Raw genomic sequence first — 23,573 nt, 5'->3', positions numbered from 1 at the left:
GGGCAGCCTTTATATGAATAGATTGCGCAAGAGTTGATTTGGTGCAATCATACCAAAGACTAATGCACCGGATCCCATCGTAACTCCGCAGCTAAGCGTTGCTTGGCGAGAGTAGTACTAGGATGGTGACCTCTCGGAAGTCCTCGTGTTGCACCCTCCCATTTTATTTCATATAATGTTTTTTTTTAGTTGCATTTTCTCGACGTGGTGTAACTCATTCTTTATTTTCGTTTCGTGAAATAAATAATTTGAAACGATATTTGGTCTAATTTGATTTATATTCGAGGCGCAAGTGCGATAAGGGCAGACTTTTATATGAATAGATTATGCAAGAGTTGACGGTGCGATCATACCAAAGACTAATGCACCGGATCCCATCGTAACTCCGCAGCTAAACGCTTGGGCGAGAGTAGTACTAGGATGGGTGACCTCGAAGTGCTCGTGTTGCAATTCCTCCCATTTTATTTCATAAAATGTTTTTTAGTTGCATTTTCTCGACGTGGTGTAACTCATTCGTTATTTGCATTTTCTGAAATAAATAACTTGAAACGAAATTTGGTCGAATTTGCATTTAAATTCGAGGCGCAAGTGCGGTAAGGGCAGTCTTTATATGAATAGATTGCGCAAGAGTTGACGGGTGTGATCATACCAAAGACTAATGCACCGGATCCCATCGTAACTCCGTAGCTTAAGCGTTTTATGCGAGAGTAGTACTAGGATGGGTGACCTCCGGAAGTCCTCGTGTTGCACCCTCCCATTTTATTTCATATAATGTTTTTTTAGTTGTATTTTCTCGACGGTGTAACTCATTCGTTATTTATGCTTTTCAAATAAATAACTTGAAACGATATTTGGTCGAATTTGCATTTAAATTAGAGGCGCAAGTGCGATAAGGCAACCTTTATATGAATAGATTGCGCAAGAGTTGACGGTGCATCATACCAAAGACTAATGCACCGGATCCCATCGTAACTCCGCAGTAAGCGCTGCTTGGGAGAGTAGTACTAGGATGGGTGACCTCGGGAAGTCCTCGTGTTGCACCCTCCCATTTTATTTCATATAATGTTTTTTAGTTGCATTTTCTCGATGTGGTGTAACTCATTCGATATTTATGCTTTTGTGAAATAAATAATTAGCAACGATATTTGGTCGAATTTGCATTTAAATTCGAGGCGTTAATCGCGATAAGGGCAGCCTTTTATATGAATAGATTGCAAAAGAGTTGATTTTAAAAGCGATCATACCAAAGACTAATGCACCGGATCCCATCGGAACTCCGCAATTAAGCGTGCTTGGGCGAGAGTAGTACTAGGATGGGTGACCTCCTGGGAAGTCCTCGTGTTGCACCCCTCCCATTTCATTTCATATAATATTTTTTTTAGTTTCATTTTCTCGACGTGGTGTAACTCATTCGTTATTTGCGTTTTCTGAAATAAATAACTTGAAACTATATTTGGTCGAATTTGCATTCGAGGCGCAAGTGCGATAAAGGGCAACCTTTATATGAATAGATTGCGCAAGAGTTGACGGAAAGCGATCATACCAAAGACTAATGCACCGGATTCCATCGTAACTCCGCAATTAAGCGTGCTTCATGGCGAGTAGTACTAGGATGGGTGACCTCCGAAGTCCTCGTGTTGCACCCTCCCATTTTATTTCATATAATATTTTTTAGTTGCATTTTCTCGACGTGGTGTAACTCAATCGTTATTTTTGCTTCCTCAAATAAATAACTTGAAACGATATTTGGTCGAATTTGCAAATTCGAGGCGCAAGTCGCGATAAGGCAGATTTTATATGAATAGATTGCGCAAGAGTTGACGGGTGCGATCATACCAAAGACTAATGCACCGGATCCCATCGTAACTCCGCAGCTAAGCGTGCTTTGCAGAGTAGTACTAGGATGGTGACCTCCGAAGTCCTCGTGTTGCACCCTCCCATTTTATTTCATATAATGTTTTTTTAGTTGCATTTTCTCGACGTGGTGTAACTCATTCGTTATTTTCGCTTCGTGAAATAAATAATTTGAAACGATATTTGGTCGAATTTGCATTTATATTCGAGGCGCTAAGTGCGATAAGGGCACCTTTATATGAATAGATTATGCAAGAGTTGACGGTGCGATCATACCAAAGACTAATGCACCGGATCCTATCGTAACTCCGCAGCTAAGCGCGTTTGGGCGAGAGTAGTACTAGGATGGTGACCTCCGAAGTCCTCGTGTTGCACCCTCCCATTTTATCTCATATAATGTTTTTTTAGTTGCATTTTCTACGTGGTGTAACTCATTCATTATTTATGCTTTTCTGAAATAAATAATTTGAAATGATATTTGGTCGAATTTGCATTTAAATTGAGGCGCAAGTGCGATAAAGAGCAGCCTTTATATGAATAGATTATGCAAGAGTTGACGGCAAGCGATCATACCAAAGACTAATGCACCGGATCCCATCGTAACTCCACAGTTAAGCGTGCGGCTTGCGAGAGTAGTACTAGGATGGGTGACCTCGGGAAGTCCTCGTGTTGCACCCTCCCATTTTATTTCATATAATGTTTTTTTTAGTTGCATTTTTCGACGTGGTGTAACTCATTCGTTATTTATGCTTTTCTGAAATAAATAACTTGAAACGATATTTGGTCGAATTTGCATTTAAATTGAGGCGCAAGTGCGATAAGGGCACCTTTATATGAATAGATTGCGCAAGAGTTGACGGTGCGATCATACCAAAGACTAATGCACCGGATCCCATCGTAACTCCGCAGCCTAAGCGCTTCTTGGACGAGAGTAGTACTAGGATGGTGACCTCCGAAGTCCTCGTGTTGCACCCTCCCATTTTATTTCATATAATATTTTTTTAGTTGCATTTTCTCGACGTGGTGTAACTCATTCGTTATTTATGCTTTCAAATAAATAACTTGAAACGATATTTGGTCTAATTTGCATTTAAATTCGAGGCGAAGTGCGATAAGGGCAACCTTTATATGAATAGATTGCAAGAGTTGATTTGTGCAATCATACCAAAGACTAATGCACCGGATCCCATCGTAACTCCGCAGCTAAGCGCTTTGGGCGAGAGTAGTACTAGGATGGGTGACCTCCTGGGAAGTCCTCGTGTTGCACCCCTCCCATTTTATTTCATATAATGTTTTTTTTAGTTGCATTTTCTCGACGTGGTGTAACTCATTCGTTATTTGCGTTTTCTGAAATAAATAACTTGAAACGATATTTGGTCGAATTTGCATTTAAATTCGAGGCGCAAGTGCGATAAGGGGCAGCCTTTATATGAATAGATTGCGCAAGAGTTGATTTGGTGCGATCATACCAAAGACTAATGCACCGGATCCCATCGTAACTCCGCAGCTAAGCGTGCTTGGGCGAGAGTAGTACTAGGATGGTGACCTCGGAAGTCCTCGTGTTGCACCCTCCCATTTTATTTCATATAATGTTTTTTTAGTTGCATTTTCTCGACGTGGTGTAACTCATTCGTTATTTTCGCTTTCTCAAATAAATAACTTGAAACGATATTTGGTCGAATTTGCATTTAAATTCGAGGCGCAAGCGATAAGGGGCACTTTTATATGAATAGATTGCGCAAGAGTTGATTTTGGTAGCGATCATACCAAAGACTAATGCACCGGATCCCATCGTAACTCCGCAGCTAAGCGTGTTTGGGCGAGAGTAGTACTAGGATGGGTGACCTCGGAAGTCCTCGTGTTGCACCCTCCCATTTTATTTCATATAATGTTTTTTTAGTTGCATTTTCTCGTGGTGTAACTCATTCGTTATTTGCGCTTTGAAATAAATAACTTGAAACGATATTTGGTCGAATTTGCATTTAAATTCGAGGCGCTAATCGCGATAAGGAGCACCTTTATATGAATAGATTATGCAAGAGTTGATTTGGTGCGATCATACCAGCACTAATGCACCGGATCCCATCAGAACTCCACAGCTAAGCGTGCCTGGGCGAGAGTAGTACTAGGATGGGTGACCTCTTGGGAAGTCCTTGTGTTGCACCCCTCCCATTTTATTTCATATAATGTTTTTTTTAGTTGCATTTACTCGACGTGGTGTAACTCATTCGTTATTTATGCTTTCAAATAAATAACTTGAAACGATATTTGGTCGAATTTGCATTTAAATTCGAGGCGAATCGTGCGATAAGGGGCAACCTTTATATGAATAGATTGCGCAAGAGTTGACGGGTGCGATCATACCAAAGACTAATGCACCGGATCCCATCGTAACTCCGCAGCTAAGCCGCTTGGGCGAGTAGTACTAGGATGGTGACCTCGAAGTCCTCGTGTTGCACCCTCCCATTTTATTTCATATAATATTTTTTAGTTGCATTTTCTCGACGTGGTGTAACTCATTCGTTATTTATGCTTTTCTCAAATAAATAACTTGAAACGATATTTGGTCGAATTTGCATTTAAATTCGAGGCTAAGTGCGATAAGGGCGCCTTTATATGAATAGATTGCACAAGAGTTGATTTGGTGCAATCATACCAAAGACTAATGCACCGGATCCCATCGTAACTCCGCAGCTTAAGCGTGTTTGGGCGAGAGTAGTACTAGGATGGGTGACCTCGGGAAGTCCTCGTGTTGCACCCTCCCATTTTATTTCATATAATGTTTTTTAGTTGCATTTTCTCGACGTGGTGTAACTCATTCGTTATTTATGCTTTCAAATAAATAACTTGAAACGATATTTGGTCGAATTTGCATTTAAATTCGAGGCTAAGTGCGATAAGGGCAACCTTTATATGAATAGATTATGCAAGAGTTGACGGGTGCGATCATACCAAAGACTAATGCACCGGATCCCATCGTAACTCCGCAGCTAAGCTGCTTGGGCGAGAGTAGTACTAGGATGGTGACCTCCGGGAAGTCCTCGTGTTGCACCCTCCCATTTTATTTCATATAATGTTTTTTAGTTGCATTTTCTCGACGTGGTGTAACTCATTCGTTATTTATGCTTGTCAAATAAATAACTTGAACGATATTTGGTCGAATTTGCATTTAAATTCGAGGCGCAAGTGCGATAAGGGCACTTTTATATGAATAGATTGCGCAAGAGTTGACGGGTGTAATCATACCAAAGACTAATGCACCGGATCCCATCGTAACTCCGCAGCTTAAGCGTGCTTGGCGAGAGTAGTACTAGGATGGTGACCTCTGGAAGTCCTCGTGTTGCACCCTCCCATTTTATTTCATATAATGTTTTTTTAGTTGCATTTTCTCGACGTGGTGTAACTCATTCGTTATTTTCGCTTTCAAATAAATAACTTGAAACGATATTTGGTCGAATTTGCATTTAAATTCGAGGCGCAAGTGCGATAAGGGCACCTTTATATGAATAGATTATGCAAGAGTTGACGGTGCGATCATACCAAAGACTAATGCACCGGATCCCATCGTAACTCCGCAGCTAAGCGCTTTGGCGAGAGTAGTACTAGGATGGGTGACCTCGGAAGTCCTCGTGTTGCACCCTCCCATTTTATTTCATATAATGTTTTTTTAGTTGCATTTTTCGACGTGGTGTAACTCATTCGTTATTTATGCTTTAAATAAATAACTTGAACGATATTTGGTCGAATTTGCATTTAAATTCGAGGCTAAGTGCGATAAGGGGCACCTTTTATATGAATAGATTGCGCAAGAGTTGATTGGTGCGATCATACCAAAGACTAATGCACCGGATCCCATCGTAACTCCGCAGCTAAGCGCTTTGGACGAGAGTAGTACTAGGATGGGTGACCTCCTCGAAGTCCTCGTGTTGCACCCTCCCATTTTATTTCATATAATGTTTTTTTAGTTGCATTTTCTCGACGTGGTGTAACTCATTCGTTATTTTCGCTTCAAATAAATAACTTGAAACGATATTTGGTCTAATTTGCATTTAAATTCGAGGCAAAGTGCGATAAGGGGCAACCTTTATATGAATAGATTGCAAGAGTTGACGGTGCAATCATACCAAAGACTAATGCACCGGATCCCATCGTAACTCCGCAGCTAAGCGTGCTTGGGCGAGAGTAGTACTAGGATGGTGACCTCTCGAAGTCCTCGTGTTGCACCCTCCCATTTTATTTCATATAATATTTTTTAGTTGCATTTTCTCGACGTGGTGTAACTCATTCGTTATTTACCTTTTCTCAAATAAATAACTTGAAACGATATTTGGTCGAATTTGCATTTAAATTCGAGGCGCAAGTGCGATAAGGGCACTTTTATATGAATAGATTATGCAAGAGTTGATTTGGCAAGATCATACCAAAGACTAATGCACCGGATCCCATCGTAACTCCGCAGCTAAGCGTGTTTGGGAGAGTAGTACTAGGATGGTGACCTCCCGGAAGTCCTCGTGTTGCACCCTCCCATTTTATTTCATATAATGTTTTTTTAGTTGCATTTTCTCGACGTGGTGTAACTCATTCGTTATTTTCGCTTTCAAATAAATAACTTGAAACGATATTTGGTCGAATTTGCATTTAAATTCGAGGCAAGTGCGATAAGGGCAGCCTTTATATGAATAGATTATGCAAGAGTTGACGGGTGCGATCGCACCAAAGACTAATGCACCGGATCCCATCGTAACTCCGCAGCTTAAGCGTGTTTGGGCGAGAGTAGTACTAGGATGGTGACCTCCTCGGAAGTCCTCGTGGTGCACCCTCCCATTTTATTTCATATAATGTTTTTTTAGTTGCATTTCTCGACGTGGTGTAACTCATTCGTTATTTGCGCTTTCAAATAAATAACTTGAAACGATATTTGGTCGAATTTGCATTTAAATTGAGGCGCCATCGCGATAAAGAGCAGCTTTATATGAATAGATTGCGCAAGAGTTGATTTGCGATCATACCAAAGACTAATGCACCGGATCCCATCGTAACTCCAGCTAAGCTGCAATAGTGCTTGGGCGAGAGTAGTACTAGGATGGGTGACCTCTTGAAGTCCTCGTGTTGCACCCTCCCATTTTATTTCATATAATGTTTTTTTAGTTGCATTTTCTCGACGTGGTGTAACTCATTCGTTATTTATGCTTTCTCAAATAAATAACTTGAAACGATATTTGGTCGAATTTGCATTTAAATTCGAGGCTAAGTGCGATAAGGGGCAACCTTTATATGAATAGATTGCGCAAGAGTTGACGGTGCGATCATACCAAAGACTAATGCACCGGATCCCATCGTAACTCCGCAGCTAAGCGCTTGGGCGAGAGTAGTACTAGGATGGGTGACCTCTCGGAAGTCCTCGTGTTGCACCCTCCCATTTTATTTCATATAATGTTTTTTTAGTTGCATTTTCTCGACGTGGTGTAACTCATTCGTTATTTATTTGTCAAATAAATAACTTGAACGATATTTGGTCGAATTTGCATTTAAATTGAGGCGCAAGTGCGATAAGGGCGCCTTTATATGAATAGATTGCGCAAGAGTTGACGGGTGCGATCATACCAAAGACTAATGCACCGGATCCCATCGTAACTCCGCAGCTTAAGCGCGTTGGGCGAGAGTAGTACTAGGATGGGTGACCTCTTCGAAGTCCTCGTGTTGCACCCTCCCATTTTATTTCATATAATGTTTTTTTAGTTGCATTTTCTCGACGTGGTGTAACTCATTCGTTATTTATGCTTTTCTCAAATAAATAACTTGAAACGATATTTGGTCTAATTTGCATTTAAATTCGAGGCGAATCGCGATAAGGGCAACCTTTATATGAATAGATTGCGCAAGAGTTGATTTGCGATCATACCAAAGACTAATGCACCGGATCCCATCGTAACTCCGCAGCTAAGCGCTTTGGGCGAGAGTAGTACTAGGATGGTGACCTCCTGGAAGTCCTCGTGTTGCACCCCTCCCATTTTATTTCAAATAATATTTTTTTTAGTTGCATTTTCTCGACGTGGTGTAACTCAATCATTATTTGCGTTTTCTGAAATAAATAACTTGAAACGATATTTGGTCGAATTTGCATTCGAGGCGCAAGTGCGATAAGGGGCACTTTTTATATGAATAGATTGCGCAAGAGTTGATTTGCAATCATCATACCAAGACTAATGCACCGGATCCCATCGTAACTCCGCAGCTTAAGCGTGCTTGGGCGAGAGTAGTACTAGGATGGTGACCTCGAAGTCCTCGTGTTGCACCCCTCCCATTTTATTTCATATAATGTTTTTTTTTAGTTGCATTTTCTCGACGTGGTGTAACTCATTCGTTATTTTCGCTTGTGAAATAAATAATTTGAAACGATATTTGGTCTAATTTGCATTTAAATTCGAGGCTAAGTGCGATAAGGGCCGCCTTTATATGAATAGATTGCAAGAGTTGACGGGTGCGATCATACCAAAGACTAATGCACCGGATCCCATCGTAACTCCGCAGCTAAGCGCGCTTTGCGAGAGTAGTACTAGGATGGTGACCTCCTCGAAGTCCTCGTGTTGCACCCTCCCATTTTATTTCATATAATGTTTTTTAGTTGCATTTTCTCGACGTGGTGTAACTCATTCGTTATTTATGCTTTCAAAATAAATAACTTGAACGATATTTGGTCGAATTTGCATTTAAATTCGAGGCGCAAGTGCGATAAGGGCAGCCTTTATATGAATAGATTGCAAGAGTTGACGGGTGCGATCATACCAAAGACTAATGCACCGGATCCCATCGTAACTCCAGCTTAAGCGTGCTTTGGGCGAGAGTAGTACTAGGATGGGTGACCTCCGGAAGTCCTCGTGTTGCACCCTCCCATTTTATTTCATATAATGTTTTTTAGTTGCATTTTCTCGACGTGGTGTAACTCATTCGTTATTTATGCTTTCTGAAATAAATAACTTGAACGATATTTGGTCTAATTTGCATTTAAATTCGAGGCTTAAGTGCGATAAGGGCAACCTTTATATGAATAGATTGCAAAGAGTTGATTTGCAAGCGATCATACCAAAGACTAATGCACCGGATCCCATCGTAACTCCGCAGTTAAGCGCGCTTAAGCGAGAGTAGTACTAGGATGGGTGACTCCTGAAGTCCTCGTGTTGCACCCTCCCATTTTATTTCATATAATGTTTTTTAGTTGCATTTTCTCGATGGTGTAACTCATTCGTTATTTATGCTTTTCTGAAATAAATAATTTGAAACGATATTTGGTCGAATTTGCATTTAAATTCGAGGCGAATCGCGATAAGGGCAATTTTATATGAATAGATTGCAAAAGAGTTGACGGTGCGATCATACCAAAGACTAATGCACCGGATCCCATCGTAACTCCGCAGCTAAGCGCTTTGGCGAGAGTAGTACTAGGATGGTGACCTCGGAAGTCCTCGTGTTGCACCCTCCCATTTTATTTCATATAATATTTTTTTAGTTGCATTTTCTCGACGTGGTGTAACTCATTCGTTATTTTGCTTTTCTCAAATAAATAACTTGAAACGATATTTGGTCGAATTTGCATTTAAATTGAGGCAAGTGCGATAAGGGCAACCTTTATATGAATAGATTGCGCAAGAGTTGATTTGCAAGCGATCATACAAAGACTAATGCACCGGATCCCATCGTAACTCCGCAGTAAGCGTGCTTGGGCGAGAGTAGTACTAGGATGGGTGACCTCTCTGAAGTCCTCGTGTTGCACCCTCCCATTTTATTTCATATAATGTTTTTTTAGTTGCATTTTCTCGACGTGGTGTAACTCATTCGTTATTTATTTTCAAATAAATAACTTGAACGATATTTGGTCGAATTTGCATTTAAATTCGAGGCGAATCGATAATAAGGCAGCCTTTATATGAATAGATTGCGCAAGAGTTGACGGGTGCGATCATACCAAAGACTAATGCACCGGATCCCATCGTAACTCCGCAGCTAAGCGTGGTTTGGGCGAGAGTAGTACTAGGATGGGTGACCTCCGAAGTCCTCGTGTTGCACCCTCCCATTTTATTTCATATAATGTTTTTTAGTTGCATTTTCTCGACGTGGTGTAACTCATTCGTTATTTTCGCTTTTCCAAATAAATAACTTGAAACGATATTTGGTCGAATTTGCATTTAAATTCGAGGCGCAAGTGCGATAAGGGCACCTTTATATGAATAGATTATGCAAGAGTTGACGGTGCGATCATACCAAAGACTAATGCACCGGATCCCATCGTAACTCCGCAGCTTAAGCGTTTCGGGCGAGAGTAGTACTAGGATGGGTGACCTCTCGAAGTCCTCGTGTTGCACCCTCCCATTTTATTTCATATAATGTTTTTTTAGTTGCATTTTCTCGACGTGGTGTAACTCATTCGTTATTTGCGCTTTTCTCAAATAAATAACTTGAAACGATATTTGGTCGAATTTGCATTTAAATTGAGGCGAATCGCAATAAGGAGCAAATTTTATATGAATAGATTATGCAAGAGTTGATTTGGTGCGATCATACCAAAGACTAATGCACCGGATCCCATCGTAACTCCATAGCTTAAGCTTGCTTGGGCGAGAGTAGTACTAGGATGGGTGACCTCTTGGGAAGTCCTCGTGTTGCACCCCTCCCATTTTATTTCATATAATGTTTTTTTAGTTGCATTTTTCTCGACGTGGTGTAACTCATTCGTTATTTATGCTTTTCTCAAATAAATAACTTGAAACGATATTTGGTCGAATTTGCATTTAAATTCGAGGCGCAAGTACGATAAGGGCACCTTTATATGAATAGATTGCTAAGAGTTGACGGGGTGTAAAGCGATCATACCAAAGACTAATGCACCGGATCCCATCGTAACTCCGCAGCTTAAGCGTGCTTGGACGAGAGTAGTACTAGGATGGGTGACCTCTCGAAGTCCTCGTGTTGCACCCTCCCATTTTATTTCATATAATATTTTTTAGTTGCATTTTCTCGACGTGGTGTAACTCATTCATTTATTTGCTTTTCTCAAATAAATAACTTGAAACGATATTTGGTCGAATTTGCATTTAAATTCGAGGCGCAAGTGCGATAAGGGGCAACCTTTATATGAATAGATTGCGCAAGAGTTGACGGTGCAATCATACCAAAGACTAATGCACCGGATCCCATCGTAACTCCGCAGCTAAGCGTTTGGGCAGAGAGTAGTACTAGGATGGGTGACCTCGGGAAGTCCTCGTGTTGCACCCTCCCATTTTATTTCATATAATGTTTTTTTAGTTGCATTTTCGACGTGGTGTAACTCATTCGTTATTTTCTTTTCGGAAATAAATAACTTGAAACGATATTTGGTCTAATTTGCATTTAAATTCGAGGCGAAGTGCGATAAGGGGCAATTTTTATATGAATAGATTGCGCAAGAGTTGATTTAAAAGCGATCATACCAAAGACTAATGCACCGGATCCCATCGTAACTCCGCAGCTAAGCATGCTTGGGCGAGAGTAGTACTAGGATGGGTGACCTCCCGGAAGTCCTCGTGTTGCACCCTCCCATTTTATTTCATATAATGTTTTTTAGTTGCATTTTCTCGACGTGGTGTAACTCATTCGTTATTTGCTTTTTCAAATAAATAACTTGAAACGATATTTGGTCAAATTTGCATTTAAATTCGAGGCGCAAGTGCGATAAGGGCGCCTTTATATGAATAGATTATGAAGAGTTGACGGCAAGCGATCATACCAAAGACTAATGCACCGGATCCCATCGTAACTCCGCAGCTAAGCGCCAGCATGCGAGAGTAGTACTAGGATGGTGACCTCCGAAGTCCTCGTGTTGCACCCTCCCATTTTATTTCATATAATGTTTTTTTAGTTGCATTTTCTCGACGTGGTGTAACTCATTCGTTATTTATGCCTTTTCTCAAATAAATAACTTGAAACGATATTTGGTCTAATTTGCATTTAAATTCGAGGCGTAAATGCGATAAGGGCACCTTTATATGAATAGATTGCGCAAGAGTTGATTTGGCGATCATACCAAAGACTAATGCACCGGATCCCATCGTAACTCCGCAGCTAAGCGTGCTTGGCGAGAGTAGTACTAGGATGGGTGACCTCCGGAAGTCCTCGTGTTGCACCCTCCCATTTTATTTCATATAATGTTTTTTAGTTGCATTTTCTCGATGTGGTGTAACTCATTCGTTATTTTTTGCTTCAAATAAATAACTTGAACGATATTTGGTCGAATTTGCATTTAAATTCGAGGCGAAATCGCGATAAGGGCAATTTTTATATGAATAGATTGCAAAAGAGTTGACGGAAAGATCATACCAAAGACTAATGCACCGGATCCCATCGTAACTCCGCAGCTTAAGCTGGGCGCTTAGAGTAGTACTAGGATGGGTGACCTCCGAAGTCCTCGTGTTGCACCCTCCCATTTTATTTCATATAATGTTTTTTTAGTTGCATTTTCTCGACGTGGTGTAACTCATTCGTTATTTATGCTTTTCAAATAAATAACTTGAAACGATATTTGGTCGAATTTGCATTTAAATTCGAGGCGCAAGTGCGATAAGGCAGCCTTTATATGAATAGATTATGCAAGAGTTGACGGGTGCGATCATACCAAAGACTAATGCACCGGATCCCATCGTAACTCCGCAGCTAAGGTGTGCTTGGGCGAGAGTAGTACTAGGATGGGTGACCTCTCGAAGTCCTCGTGTTGCACCCTCCCATTTTATTTCATATAATGTTTTTTTAGTTGCATTTTCTCGACGTGGTGTAACTCATTCGTTATTTTGCCTTTTCTGAAATAAATAACTTGAACGATATTTGGTCGAATTTGCATTTAAATTCGAGGCGAAAGTGCGATAAGGGCAGCCTTTTATATGAATAGATTATGCAAGAGTTGATTTTAAAAGCGATCATACCAAAGACTAATGCACCGGATCCCATCGTAACTCCGTAGTTAAGCGCTTGGCGAGTAGTACTAGGATGGGTGACTTCGGAAGTCCTCGTGTTGCACCCCTCCCATTTTATTTCATATAATGTTTTTTTAGTTGCATTTTCTCGACGTGGTGTAACTCATTCGTTATTTTCGTTTTTCTGAAATAAATAACTTGAAACGATATTTGGTCGAATTTGCATTTAAATTCGAGGCGCAAGTGGGATAAGGGCAGCCTTTATATGAATAGATTATGCAAGAGTTGACTAAAAGCGATCATACCAAAGACTAATGCACCGGATCCCATCAGAACTCCGCAGCTAAGCGTTCTTGGGCGAGAGTAGTACTACGATGGGTGACCTCCTGGGAAGTCCTCGTGTTGCACCCCTCCCATTTTATTTCATATAATATTTTTTTAGTTGCATTTTCTCGACGTGGTGTAACTCAATCGTTATTTGCGTTTTCTGAAATAAATAACTTGAAACGATATTTGGTCGAATTTGCATTCGAGGCGCAAGTGCGATAAGGGGCAGCCTTTATATGAATAGATTGCGCAAGAGTTGACGGGTGCGATCATACCAGCACTAATGCACCGGATCCCATCAGAACTCCGCAGCTAAGCGTGCTTGGGCGAGAGTAGTACTAGGATGGGTGACCTCTGGGAAGTCCTCGTGTTGCACCCCTCCCATTTTATTTCATATAATGTTTTTTTAGTTGCATTTTCTCGACGTGGTGTAACTCATTCGTTATTTTTGTTTTGTGAAATAAATAACTTGAACGATATTTGGTCTAATTTGCATTTAAATTCGAGGCGAATCGCGATCAAGGGCAACTTTTATATGAATAGATTGCGCAAGAGTTGACGGTGCGATCATACCAAAGACTAATGCACCGGATCCCATCGTAACTCCGCAGCTTAAGCGTTAAGAGTAGTACTAGGATGGGTGACCTCTGGAAGTCCTCGTGTTGCACCCTCCCATTTTATTTCATATAATGTTTTTTTAGTTGCATTTTCTCGACGTGGTGTAACTCATTCGTTATTTTCGCTTTTCCAAATAAATAACTTGAAACGATATTTGGTCGAATTTGCATTTAAATTCGAGGCGCAAGTGCGATAAGGCAGCCTTTATATGAATAGATTATGCAAGAGTTGACGGTGCGATCATACCAAAGACTAATGCACCGGATCCCATCGTAACTCCGCAGCTTAAGCGTGCTTGCGAGAGTAGTACTAGGATGGGTGACCTCTCGAAGTCCTCGTGTTGCACCCTCCCATTTTATTTCATATAATGTTTTTTTAGTTGCATTTTCTCGACGTGGTGTAACTCATTCGTTATTTTCCTTTTCTCAAATAAATAACTTGAAACGATATTTGGTCGAATTTGCATTTAAATTCGAGGCTAAGTGCGATAAGGGCAGCCTTTATATGAATAGATTAAAGAGTTGACGGGGCATGATCATACCAAAGACTAATGCACCGGATCCCATCAGAACTCCGAAGTTAAGCGTGCTTGGGCGAGAGTAGTACTAGGATGGGTGACCTCCTGGGAAGTCCTCGTGTTGCACCCCTCCCATTTTATTTCATATAAAGTTTTTTTTAGTTGCATTTTCTCGACGTGGTGTAACTCATTCGTTATTTGCCTTTCTCAAATAAATAACTTGAAACGATATTTGGTCGAATTTGCATTTAAATTCGAGGCGAAGTGCGATAAGGGCACTTTATATGAATAGATTATGCAAGAGTTGACGTGGTGCAGGATCATACCAAAGACTAATGCACCGGATCCCATCGTAACTCCGCAGCTAAGCGTGCTTGGGCGAGAGTAGTACTAGGATGGGTGACCTCCTGGGAAGTCCTCGTGTTGCACCCCTCCCATTTTATTTCATATAAAGTTTTTTTTAGGTGCATTTTCTCGAAGTGGTGTAACTCATTCGTTATTTACCTTTTCTGAAATAAATAACTTGAAACGATATTTGGTCGAATTTGCATTTAAATTCGAGGCGCTTAGTGCGATAAGGGCGCCTTTATATGAATAGATTATGCAAGAGTTGATTTGGTGTGATCATACCAAAGACTAATGCACCGGATCCCATCGTAACTCCGCAGCTTAAGCTAAGCTGGGCGAGAGTAGTACTAGGATGGTGACCTCGAAGTCCTCGTGTTGCACCCTCCCATTTTATTTCATATAATGTTTTTTTAGTTGCATTTTCTCGACGTGGTGTAACTCATTCGTTATTTGCGCTTAGTGAAATAAATAATTTGAAACGATATTTGGTCGAATTTGCATTTAAATTCGAGGCTCAAGCGATAAGAGGCAGCCTTTATATGAATAGATGAAGAGTTGACGGGCGATCATACCAAAGACTAATGCACCGGATCCCATCGTAACTCCGCAGCTTGTTTGGGCGAGAGTAGTACTAGGATGGTGACCTCTCGGGAAGTCCTCGTTGCACCCTCCCATTTTATTTCATATAATGTTTTTTTAGTTGCATTTTCTCGACGTGGTGTAACTCATTCGTTATTTTCCTTTTGTGAAATAAATAACTTGGAACGATATTTGGTCGAATTTGCATTTAAATTGAGGCGCATCGCGATAAGGGCAAAAATTTATATGAATAGATTATGCAAGAGTTGATGGTGCGATCATACCAAAGACTAATGCACCGGATCCCATCGTAACTCCAAGCTAAGCTGTTTTGGGAGAGTAGTACTAGGATGGTGACCTCCTCGAAGTCCTCGTGTTGCACCCTCCCATTTTATTTCATATAATGTTTTTTTAGTTGCATTTTCTCGACGTGGTGTAACTCATTCGTTATTTTCCTTTTCTCAAATAAATAACTTGAAACGATATTTGGTCGAATTTGCATTTAAATTCGAGGCGAATGCGATAAGGGCACCCTTTATATGAATAGATTATGCAAGAGTTGACGGGTGCGATCATACCAAAGACTAATGCACCGATCCCATCGTAACTCCGCAGCTTAAGCGTGTTGGGCGAGAGTAGTACTAGGATGGGTGACCTCGAAGTCCTCGTGTTGCACCCCTCCCATTTTATTTCATATAATATTTTTTTAGTTGCATTTTCTCGACGTGGTGTAACTCATTCGTTAATTGCGTTTTCTGAAATAAATAACTTGAAACGATATTTGGTCGAATTTGCATTTAAATTGAGGCGCAAGCGATAAGGGCAGCTTTTATATGAATAGATTGTGCAAGAGTTGATTTGTTAAGCGATCATACCAAAGACTAATGCACCGGATCCCATCAGAACTCCGCAGCTAAGCGTGCTTGGGCGAGAGTAGTACTAGGATGGGTGACCTCCTGGGAAGTCCTCGTGTTGCACCCCTCCCATTTTATTTCATATAATGTTTTTTTTTAGTTGCATTTTCTCGACGTGGTGTAACTCATTCGTTATTTTCCTTTTCTGAAATAAATAACTTGAAACGATATTTGGTCGAATTTGCATTTAAATTCGAGGCGCAAGTGCGATAAGGAGCAGCCTTTATATGAATAGATTGCGCAAGAGTTGACGGGTGCGATCATACCAGCACTAATGCACCGGATCCCATCAGAACTCCGCAGTTAAGCGTGCTTGGCGAGTAGTACTAGGATGGGTGACCTCCTCGAAGTCCTCGTGTTGCACCCTCCCATTTTATTTCATATAATGTTTTTTAGTTGCATTTTCTCGACGTGGTGTAACTCATTCGTTATTTTCGCTTTTGTGAAATAAATAATTTGAACGATATTTGGTCGAATTTGCATTTAAATTCGAGGCGCAAGTGCGATAAGGGCTTTATATGAATAGATTGCGCAAGAGTTGACGGGTGCGATCATACCAAAGACTAATGCACCGGATCCCATCGTAACTCCGCAGCTAAGCTTGGGCGAGAGTAGTACTAGGATGGTGACCTCCGAAGTCCTCGTGTTGCACCCCTCCCATTTTATTTCATATAATGTTTTTTTAGTTGCATTTTCTCGACGTGGTGTAACTCATTCGTTATTTGCCTTTTCTGAAATAAATAACTTGAAACGATATTTGGTCGAATTTGCATTTAAATTCGAGGCGCAACTGCGATAAGGAGCAGCTTTTATATGAATAGATTGCGCAAGAGTTGACGGGTGCGATCATACCAGCACTAATGCACCGGATCCCATCAGAACTCCACAGCTAAGCGTGCTTGGGCGAGAGTAGTACTAGGATGGGTGACCTCCGAAGTCCTCGTGTTGCACCCCTCCCATTTTATTTCATATAATGTTTTTTTTTAGTTGCATTTTCTCGACGTGGTGTAACTCATTCGTTATTTTCCTTTTCTGAAATAAATAACTTGAAACGATATTTGGTCGAATTTGCATTTAAATTCGAGGCGCAAGTGCGATAAGGGGCAGCCTTTATATGAATAGATTGCGAGTTGAGTTGACGGGTGCATACCAAAGACTAATGCACCGGATCCCATCGTAACTCCGCAGCTAAGCTTGCGTGCTGGGCGAGAGTAGTACTAGGATGGGTGACCTCCGGAAGTCCTCGTGTTGCACCCTGCCCATTTTATTTCATATAATGTTTTTTTTAGTTGCATTTTCTCGACGTGGTGTAACTCATTCGTTATTTTCCTTTTCTGAAATAAATAACTTGAAACGATATTTGGTCGAATTTGCATTTAAATTCGAGGCGCAACTGCGATAAGGAGCAGCTTTTATATGAATAGATTGCGCAAGAGTTGACTAATGCACCGGATCCCATCGTAGCGATCATACCAAAGACTAATGCACCGGATCCCATCGTAACTCCAACTTGAAGCGTAAGCGGTCTGCATTGGGAGAGTAGTACTAGGATGGGTGACCTCGAAGTCCTCGTGTTGCACCCTCCCATTTTATTTCATATAATTTTTTTTAGTTGCATTTTCTCGACGTGGTGTAACTCATTCGTTATTTGCCTTTTCCAAATAAATAACTTGAAACGATATTTGGTCGAATTTGCATTTAAATTGAGGCGAATCGCGATAAGGAGCACTTTATATGAATAGATTGCAAGAGTTGACGGGTGCGATCATACCAAAGACTAATGCACCGATCCCATCGTAACTCCGCAGCTTAAGCTTGCTTGGGCGAGAGTAGTACTAGGATGGGTGACCTCCGGAAGTCCTCGTGTTGCACCCTCCCATTTTATTTCATATAATGTTTTTTTAGTTGCATTTTCTCGGTGGTAAACTCATTCGTTATTTACCTTTTCTCAAATAAATAACTTGAAACGATATTTGGTCGAATTTGCATTTAAATTGAGGCGCAATCGCGATAAGGAGCAGCCTTTTTATATGAATAGATTATGCAAGAGTTGACGGGTGCGATCATACCAAAGACTAATGCACCGGATCCCATCGTAACTCCACAAGTTAAGCGTGCTTGGGCGAGAGTAGTACTAGGATGGGTGACCTCCTGGGAAGTCCTCGTGTTGCACCCCTCCCATTTTATTTCATATAATGTTTTTTTTAGTTGCATTTTCTCGACGTGGTGTAACTCATTCGTTATTTTCCTTTTCTGAAATAAATAACTTGAAACGATATTTGGTCGAATTTGCATTTAAATTCGAGGCGCATTTGCTATATTCGTAAGCGCCTTTATATGAATAGATTGCGCAGAGTTGACGCAAGCGCATCATACCAAAGACTAATGCACCGGATCCCATCGTAACTCCGCAGCTAAGCGTGCTTGGGCGAGAGTAGTACTAGGATGGGTGACCTCTCCTCGGAAGTCCTCGTGTTGCACCCTCCCATTTTATTTCATATAATGTTTTTTTAGTTGCATTTTCTCGACGTGGTGTAACTCATTCGTTATTTGCCTTTTCTCAAATAAATAACTTGAAACGATATTTGGTCGAATTTGCATTTAAATTGAGGCGAATCATGATAAGGAGCAGCCTTTATATGAATAGATTGCGCAAGAGTTGACGGTGAAGCGATCATACCAAAGACTAATGCACCGGATCCCATCGTAACTCCGCAGTTAAGCGTGCTTGGGCGAGAGTAGTACTAGGATGGGTGACCTCCGGAAGTCCTCGTTGCACCCTCCCATTTTATTTCATATAATGTTTTTTTAGTTGCATTTTCTCGACGTGGTGTAACTCATTCGTTATTTACCTTTTCTAAATAAATAACTTGAAACGATATTTGGTCGAATTTGCATTTAAATTCGAGGCTAAATCGCGATAAGGAGCCTTTTATATGAATAGATTATGCAAGAGTTGATTTGCAAGGCGATCATACCAAAGACTAATGCACCGGATCCCATCAGAACTCCACAGCTAAGCGTGCTTGGGCGAGAGTAGTACTAGGATGGGTGACCTCCTGGTAAGTCGTCGTGTTGCACCCCTCCCATTTTATTTCATATAATGTTTTTTTTTAGTTGCATTTTCTCGACGTGGTGTAACTCATTCGTTATTTTCCTTTTCTGAAATAAATAACTTGAAACGATATTTGGTCGAATTTGCATTTAAATTCGAGGCGCAAGTGCGATAAGGGGTAGCCTTTATATGAATAGATTGCGCAAGAGTTGACGGAAAGTCATCATACCAAAGACTAATGCACCGGATCCCATCGTAACTCCGCAGCTAAGCTTGTTTAGAGTAGTACTAGGATGGGTGACCTCGGAAGTCCTCGTGTTGCACCCTCCCATTTTATTTCATATAATGTTTTTTAGTTGCATTTTCTCGATGTGGTGTAACTCATTCGTTATTTGCCTTTTCTCAAATAAATAACTTGAAACGATATTTGGTCAAATTTGCATTTAAATTGAGGCTAAATTGATAAAGTGCATGATAAGAGCAACCTTTATATGAATAGATTGCGCAAGAGTTGACGGAAGCGATCATACCAAGACTAATGCACCGGATCCCATCGTAACTCCGCAGCTAAGCGTGCTTAAGCGAGAGTAGTACTAGGATGGTGACCTCGAAGTCCTCGTGTTGCACCCTCCCATTTTATTTCATATAATTTTTTTTAGTTGCATTTTCTCGACGGTGTAACTCATTCGTTATTTGCCTTTTCTCAAATAAATAACTTGAAACGATATTTGGTCTAATTTGCATTTAAATTGAGGCGAAATCGCGATAAGGAGCAACCTTTATATGAATAGATTATGCAAGAGTTGACGGTAAGCGATCATACCAAAGACTAATGCACCGGATCCCATCGTAACTCCACAGCTAAGCGTTTCGCGAGAGTAGTACTAGGATGGGTGACCTCGGGAAGTCCTCGTGTTGCACCCTCCCATTTTATTTCATATAATGTTTTTTTAGTTGCATTTTCTCGACGTGGTGTAACTCATTCGTTATTTTCCTTTTCTCAAATAAATAACTTGAACGATATTTGGTCTAATTTGCATTTAAATTCGAGGCGTAATCGCGATAAGGAGCAGCCTTTATATGAATAGATTATGCAAGAGTTGACGGGTGCGATCATACCAAAGACTAATGCACCGGATCCCATCGTAACTCCGCAGCTAAGCGTGTTTGGGCGAGAGTAGTACTAGGATGGTGACCTCCGGTAAGTCCTCGTGTTGCACCCTCCCATTTTATTTCATATAATGTTTTTTTAGTTGCATTTTCTCGACGTGGTGTAACTCATTCGTTATTTTCCTTTTCTCAAATAAATAACTTGAAACGATATTTGGTCTAATTTGCATTTAAATTGAGGCGCAAGTGCGATAAGGCAGCTTTATATGAATAGATTGCGCAAGAGTTGACGGTGCGATCATACCAAAGACTAATGCACCGGATCCCATCGTAACTCCGCAGCTAAGCGCTTTGCGAGAGTAGTACTAGGATGGGTGACCTCTTGGGAAGTCCTCGTGTTGCACCCCTCCCATTTTATTTCATATAATGTTTTTTTTAGTTGCATTTTCTCGACGTGGTGTAACTCATTCGTTATTTGCCTTTTCTGAAATAAATAACTTGAAACGATATTTGGTCGAATTTGCATTTAAATTCGAGGCGAATCATGATAAGGGCAGCCTTTATATGAATAGATTATGGCAAGAGTTGACGGGCGATCATACCAAAGACTAATGCACCGGATCCCATCGTAACTCCACAAGCTGCAAGCTTGGGCGAGAGTAGTACTAGGATGGGTGACCTCCGAAGTCCTCGTGTTGCACCCTCCCATTTTATTTCATATAATGTTTTTTTAGTTGCATTTTCGACGTGGTGTAACTCATTCGTTATTTGCCTTTTCCAAATAAATAACTTGAAACGATATTTGGTCGAATTTGCATTTAAATTGAGGCGAATCATGCGATAAGGAGCAAATTTATATGAATAGATTGCAAGAGTTGACGGTGCGATCATACCAAGACTAATGCACCGGATCCCATCGTAACTCCACAGCTTAAGCGTGCTTGGGCGAGAGTAGTACTAGGATGGGTGACCTCTTGGAAGTCCTCGTGTTGCACCCCTCCCATTTTATTTCATATAATGTTTTTTAGTTGCATTTTCTCGACGTGGTGTAACTCATTCGTTATTTTCCTTTTCTCAAATAAATAACTTGAAACGATATTTGGTCTAATTTGCATTTAAATTCGAGGCGAATGCGATAAGGGCAGCCTTTATATGAATAGATTATGCAAGAGTTGACGGTGCGATCATACCAAAGACTAATGCACCGGATCCCATCGTAACTCCGCAAGCTAAGCGTGTTGGGCGAGAGTAGTACTAGGATGGTGACCTCCGGAAGTCCTCGTGTTGCACCCCTCCCATTTTATTTCATATAATTTTTTTTAGTTGCATTTTCTCGACGTGGTGTAACTCATTCGTTATTTGCCTTTTCTGAAATAAATAACTTGAAACGATATTTGGTCGAATTTGCATTTAAATTCGAGGCGCAACTGCGATAAGGAGCAGCCTTTATATGAATAGATTGCGCAAGAGTTGACGGTGCGATCATACCAAAGACTAATGCACCGGATCCCATCGTAACTCCGCAGCTAAGCGTGCTTGGGCGAGAGTAGTACTAGGATGGGTGACCTCTTGGGAAGTCCTCGTGTTGCACCCCTCCCATTTTATTTCATATAATGTTTTTTTTAGTTGCATTTTCTCGACGTGGTGTAACTCATTCGTTATTTTCCTTTTCTGAAATAAATAACTTGAAACGATATTTGGTCGAATTTGCATTTAAATTCGAGGCGCGAAGTGCGATATAGTTGATTTAAGCAATCATACCAAAGACTTTATATGAATAGATTGCGCAAGAGTTGACGGGTTGCGATCATACCAAAGACTAATGCACCGAATCGATCCCATCGTAACTCCGCAGCCCATCGTAAGCCGCTGCTTGGAGTAGTACTAGGATGGGTGACCTCCGGGAAGTCCTCGTGTTGCACCCTCCCATTTTATTTCATATAATGTTTTTTTTAGTTGCATTTTCTCGACGTGGTGTAACTCATTCGTTATTTTCCTTTTCTGAAATAAATAACTTGAAACGATATTTGGTCGAATTTGCATTTAAATTCGAGGCGCAAGTGCGATAAGGGGCAGCCTTTATATGAATAGATTGCGCAAGAGTTGACGGGTGCGATCATACCAGCACTAATGCACCGGATCCCATCAGAACTCTGCAGTTAAGCATGCTTGGGCGAGAGTAGTACTAGGATGGGTGACCTCCTGGGAAGTCCTCGTGTTGCACCCCTCCCATTTTATTTCATATAATGTTTTTTAGTTGCATTTTCTCGACGTGGTGTAACTCATTCGTTATTTGCCTTTTCTGAAATAAATAACTTGAAACGATATTTGGTCGAATTTGCATTTAAATTGAGGCTTAATCGCGATAAGGAGCAAATTTATATGAATAGATTGCGCAAGAGTTGACGGAAGCGATCATACCAAAGACTAATGCACCGGATCCCATCGTAACTCCGCAGCCTAAGCGTGCTTGGGCGAGAGTAGTACTAGGATGGTGACCTCCTCGAAGTCCTCGTGTTGCACCCTCCCATTTTATTTCATATAATGTTTTTTTTAGTTGCATTTTCTCGACGTGGTGTAACTCATTCGTTATTTTCCTTTTCTCAAATAAATAACTTGAATCGATATTTGGCCTAATTTGCATTTAAATTCGAGGCTAAGTGCGATAAGGGCGCAGCTTTATATGAATAGATTATGCAAGAGTTGACGGGTGCATCATACCAAAGACTAATGCACCGGATCCCATCAGAACTCCGCAGTTAAGCGTGCTTGGGCGAGAGTAGTACTAGGATGGGTGACCTCTTGGGAAGTCCTCGTGTTGCACCCCTCCCATTTTATTTCATATAATTTTTTTTTAGTTGCATTTTCTCGATGTGGTGTAACTCATTCGTTATTTGCCTTTTCTGAAATAAATAACTTGAAACGATATTTGGTCGAATTTGCATTTAAATTCGAGGCGAATCGCGATAAGGAGCAACTTTTATATGAATAGATTATGCAAGAGTTGATTTGCAAGCGATCATACCAAAGACTAATGCACCGGATCCCATCGTAACTCCGCAAGCTTAAGCGTGTTTGGGCGAGAGTAGTACTAGGATGGGTGACCTCGAAGTCCTCGTGTTGCACCCCTCCCATTTTATTTCATATAATTTTTTTTAGTTGCATTTTCTCGATGTGGTGTAACTCATTCGTTATTTGCCTTTTCTGAAATAAATAACTTGAAACGATATTTGGTCGAATTTGCATTTAAATTCGAGGCGCAACTGCGATCAGGAGCAGCCTTTATATGAATAGATTGCGCAAGAGTTGAC

At 40.8% G+C, this 23,573-nt stretch overlaps 10 non-coding genes and 32 pseudogenes across 10 annotated transcripts; all 42 read left to right on the top strand.

Moving 5' to 3' along the window:
- The first annotated feature begins 39 nt into the window (after window positions 1-39).
- LOC128038620 (5S ribosomal RNA) lies at window positions 40-157 on the top strand (annotated as a pseudogene).
- Window positions 158-635: 478 nt separating this feature from the next.
- On the top strand, window positions 636-753 carry LOC128038631 (5S ribosomal RNA; annotated as a pseudogene).
- A 477-nt stretch (window positions 754-1,230) lies between these two features.
- Window positions 1,231-1,350, top strand: LOC128038600 (5S ribosomal RNA; annotated as a pseudogene).
- Window positions 1,351-2,116: 766 nt separating this feature from the next.
- On the top strand, window positions 2,117-2,232 carry LOC128038629 (5S ribosomal RNA; annotated as a pseudogene).
- A 773-nt stretch (window positions 2,233-3,005) lies between these two features.
- Window positions 3,006-3,124, top strand: LOC128038601 (5S ribosomal RNA; annotated as a pseudogene).
- A 185-nt stretch (window positions 3,125-3,309) lies between these two features.
- Window positions 3,310-3,425, top strand: LOC128038613 (5S ribosomal RNA; annotated as a pseudogene).
- Window positions 3,426-3,607: 182 nt separating this feature from the next.
- LOC128038603 (5S ribosomal RNA) lies at window positions 3,608-3,724 on the top strand (annotated as a pseudogene).
- A 178-nt stretch (window positions 3,725-3,902) lies between these two features.
- On the top strand, window positions 3,903-4,021 carry LOC128038615 (5S ribosomal RNA). Its single transcript, XR_008193640.1, has one exon. It is a non-coding gene; the product is annotated as a 5S ribosomal RNA (ribosomal RNA).
- A 475-nt stretch (window positions 4,022-4,496) lies between these two features.
- LOC128038608 (5S ribosomal RNA) lies at window positions 4,497-4,615 on the top strand (annotated as a pseudogene).
- A 177-nt stretch (window positions 4,616-4,792) lies between these two features.
- LOC128038617 (5S ribosomal RNA) lies at window positions 4,793-4,909 on the top strand (annotated as a pseudogene).
- Window positions 4,910-5,380: 471 nt separating this feature from the next.
- On the top strand, window positions 5,381-5,495 carry LOC128038627 (5S ribosomal RNA; annotated as a pseudogene).
- A 176-nt stretch (window positions 5,496-5,671) lies between these two features.
- Window positions 5,672-5,789, top strand: LOC128038611 (5S ribosomal RNA; annotated as a pseudogene).
- A 175-nt stretch (window positions 5,790-5,964) lies between these two features.
- Window positions 5,965-6,081, top strand: LOC128038622 (5S ribosomal RNA; annotated as a pseudogene).
- A 473-nt stretch (window positions 6,082-6,554) lies between these two features.
- LOC128038621 (5S ribosomal RNA) lies at window positions 6,555-6,674 on the top strand (annotated as a pseudogene).
- A 478-nt stretch (window positions 6,675-7,152) lies between these two features.
- LOC128038612 (5S ribosomal RNA) lies at window positions 7,153-7,269 on the top strand (annotated as a pseudogene).
- Window positions 7,270-7,444: 175 nt separating this feature from the next.
- Window positions 7,445-7,563, top strand: LOC128038618 (5S ribosomal RNA; annotated as a pseudogene).
- A 179-nt stretch (window positions 7,564-7,742) lies between these two features.
- LOC128038623 (5S ribosomal RNA) lies at window positions 7,743-7,859 on the top strand (annotated as a pseudogene).
- Window positions 7,860-8,626: 767 nt separating this feature from the next.
- On the top strand, window positions 8,627-8,744 carry LOC128038628 (5S ribosomal RNA; annotated as a pseudogene).
- Window positions 8,745-9,803: 1,059 nt separating this feature from the next.
- On the top strand, window positions 9,804-9,921 carry LOC128038605 (5S ribosomal RNA; annotated as a pseudogene).
- A 178-nt stretch (window positions 9,922-10,099) lies between these two features.
- LOC128038624 (5S ribosomal RNA) lies at window positions 10,100-10,217 on the top strand (annotated as a pseudogene).
- Window positions 10,218-10,399: 182 nt separating this feature from the next.
- LOC128038609 (5S ribosomal RNA) lies at window positions 10,400-10,520 on the top strand (annotated as a pseudogene).
- A 487-nt stretch (window positions 10,521-11,007) lies between these two features.
- Window positions 11,008-11,124, top strand: LOC128038625 (5S ribosomal RNA; annotated as a pseudogene).
- Window positions 11,125-11,304: 180 nt separating this feature from the next.
- LOC128038619 (5S ribosomal RNA) lies at window positions 11,305-11,423 on the top strand (annotated as a pseudogene).
- A 1,062-nt stretch (window positions 11,424-12,485) lies between these two features.
- LOC128038614 (5S ribosomal RNA) lies at window positions 12,486-12,604 on the top strand (annotated as a pseudogene).
- Window positions 12,605-13,085: 481 nt separating this feature from the next.
- On the top strand, window positions 13,086-13,205 carry LOC128038596 (5S ribosomal RNA). The gene has a single exon (XR_008193636.1). It is a non-coding gene; the product is annotated as a 5S ribosomal RNA (ribosomal RNA).
- A 177-nt stretch (window positions 13,206-13,382) lies between these two features.
- On the top strand, window positions 13,383-13,500 carry LOC128038604 (5S ribosomal RNA). Its single transcript, XR_008193639.1, has one exon. It is a non-coding gene; the product is annotated as a 5S ribosomal RNA (ribosomal RNA).
- Window positions 13,501-14,266: 766 nt separating this feature from the next.
- On the top strand, window positions 14,267-14,386 carry LOC128038634 (5S ribosomal RNA). The gene has a single exon (XR_008193642.1). It is a non-coding gene; the product is annotated as a 5S ribosomal RNA (ribosomal RNA).
- A 180-nt stretch (window positions 14,387-14,566) lies between these two features.
- LOC128038602 (5S ribosomal RNA) lies at window positions 14,567-14,688 on the top strand (annotated as a pseudogene).
- Window positions 14,689-16,044: 1,356 nt separating this feature from the next.
- On the top strand, window positions 16,045-16,164 carry LOC128038595 (5S ribosomal RNA). Its single transcript, XR_008193635.1, has one exon. It is a non-coding gene; the product is annotated as a 5S ribosomal RNA (ribosomal RNA).
- Window positions 16,165-16,349: 185 nt separating this feature from the next.
- LOC128038597 (5S ribosomal RNA) lies at window positions 16,350-16,464 on the top strand. The gene has a single exon (XR_008193637.1). It is a non-coding gene; the product is annotated as a 5S ribosomal RNA (ribosomal RNA).
- Window positions 16,465-16,640: 176 nt separating this feature from the next.
- Window positions 16,641-16,752, top strand: LOC128038633 (5S ribosomal RNA; annotated as a pseudogene).
- A 183-nt stretch (window positions 16,753-16,935) lies between these two features.
- LOC128038626 (5S ribosomal RNA) lies at window positions 16,936-17,051 on the top strand. Its single transcript, XR_008193641.1, has one exon. It is a non-coding gene; the product is annotated as a 5S ribosomal RNA (ribosomal RNA).
- A 1,101-nt stretch (window positions 17,052-18,152) lies between these two features.
- LOC128038599 (5S ribosomal RNA) lies at window positions 18,153-18,273 on the top strand (annotated as a pseudogene).
- Window positions 18,274-18,763: 490 nt separating this feature from the next.
- On the top strand, window positions 18,764-18,879 carry LOC128038630 (5S ribosomal RNA; annotated as a pseudogene).
- Window positions 18,880-19,061: 182 nt separating this feature from the next.
- LOC128038610 (5S ribosomal RNA) lies at window positions 19,062-19,181 on the top strand (annotated as a pseudogene).
- A 1,076-nt stretch (window positions 19,182-20,257) lies between these two features.
- Window positions 20,258-20,375, top strand: LOC128038606 (5S ribosomal RNA; annotated as a pseudogene).
- Window positions 20,376-20,552: 177 nt separating this feature from the next.
- Window positions 20,553-20,669, top strand: LOC128038616 (5S ribosomal RNA; annotated as a pseudogene).
- A 472-nt stretch (window positions 20,670-21,141) lies between these two features.
- On the top strand, window positions 21,142-21,260 carry LOC128038607 (5S ribosomal RNA; annotated as a pseudogene).
- A 178-nt stretch (window positions 21,261-21,438) lies between these two features.
- On the top strand, window positions 21,439-21,555 carry LOC128038632 (5S ribosomal RNA; annotated as a pseudogene).
- Window positions 21,556-21,736: 181 nt separating this feature from the next.
- On the top strand, window positions 21,737-21,856 carry LOC128038598 (5S ribosomal RNA). Its single transcript, XR_008193638.1, has one exon. It is a non-coding gene; the product is annotated as a 5S ribosomal RNA (ribosomal RNA).
- A 514-nt stretch (window positions 21,857-22,370) lies between these two features.
- On the top strand, window positions 22,371-22,489 carry LOC128038593 (5S ribosomal RNA). The gene has a single exon (XR_008193633.1). It is a non-coding gene; the product is annotated as a 5S ribosomal RNA (ribosomal RNA).
- A 481-nt stretch (window positions 22,490-22,970) lies between these two features.
- Window positions 22,971-23,089, top strand: LOC128038594 (5S ribosomal RNA). The gene has a single exon (XR_008193634.1). It is a non-coding gene; the product is annotated as a 5S ribosomal RNA (ribosomal RNA).
- Window positions 23,090-23,573: the final 484 nt, after the last annotated feature.

This window comes from Gossypium raimondii, unplaced genomic scaffold, assembly GCF_025698545.1.
Source record: "Gossypium raimondii isolate GPD5lz unplaced genomic scaffold, ASM2569854v1 Contig00304, whole genome shotgun sequence".
In the NCBI taxonomy this organism is placed as follows: domain Eukaryota; kingdom Viridiplantae; phylum Streptophyta; class Magnoliopsida; order Malvales; family Malvaceae; genus Gossypium; species Gossypium raimondii.
The sequence above is the reverse complement of the archived record's forward strand: the minus strand, read 5'-3'. Positions and strand labels throughout refer to the sequence as shown.